Below are 774 nucleotides of genomic sequence, written 5' to 3'. Positions count from 1 at the left end.
TGCCCATTCTTCTCAATGTTAGACATGACTTGTTATGATCCACACAGTCAGATGCCTTTGCATAGTTAATAAACCATAAACACATTTTTCTGGTATTCTTTACTTTTAGTCAAGATCTATCTGACATCTGTAATGATATCCCTGGTACCATGGCCTCTTCTAAATCCTATTTGAACTTCTGGCAGTTTCCTAGTCCTAGTTGTTCTAGTCATTTTTTTTTTAAATGATCTTCAACAGTGATTTTGTTTGTATGTCATATTAATGATATTGTTGAATAGCATTGTTGATTGCATGCAATCAAGATGCTTTAATGATAATTGTTTACTGGAATGGAAAATTGGAAAGAGTGAAGAAGGAATAGTAATTAGAAGATACGGGCTTGGTGATAGAGATGAGGCTGGGAACAGAGTGATCAGATTTTGTAATTCCCCCCATTTGTGCTTTATTTTCCCCCTCAATTGTTTATTTGCAAAACTTGAATACAAATTCAAACAAATTCTTTCAATTTCCTTCATCCCCCTGTTGTAGACCGAGGGTAAAGTATCTTAATGAAGATTAATAATGAGACAGAGCACCAAGAATATAGGAGAAAACAGGTAAAGCAGGAGGTGAACCGTTCTCAAACAACTGAAATGAACTGAAGCTCTGACCTTAGAGTCCCTGCGTCTTTATTGAAAATTGCCAGGGAGCCAATCACCAAGAGAATTCAATGCAAATTAAGCTAAGCTCTTTCTAATGAAAATCTTCTGCTTGACTCAGGAGGGAGGAGAGATT

Source organism: Elephantulus edwardii, unplaced genomic scaffold, assembly GCF_000299155.1.
Source record: "Elephantulus edwardii isolate Elephantulus edwardi_28Jun2011 unplaced genomic scaffold, EleEdw1.0 scaffold00237, whole genome shotgun sequence".
NCBI classification, from domain to species: Eukaryota; Metazoa; Chordata; class Mammalia; order Macroscelidea; family Macroscelididae; genus Elephantulus; species Elephantulus edwardii.
The sequence above is the reverse complement of the archived record's forward strand: the minus strand, read 5'-3'. Positions refer to the sequence as shown.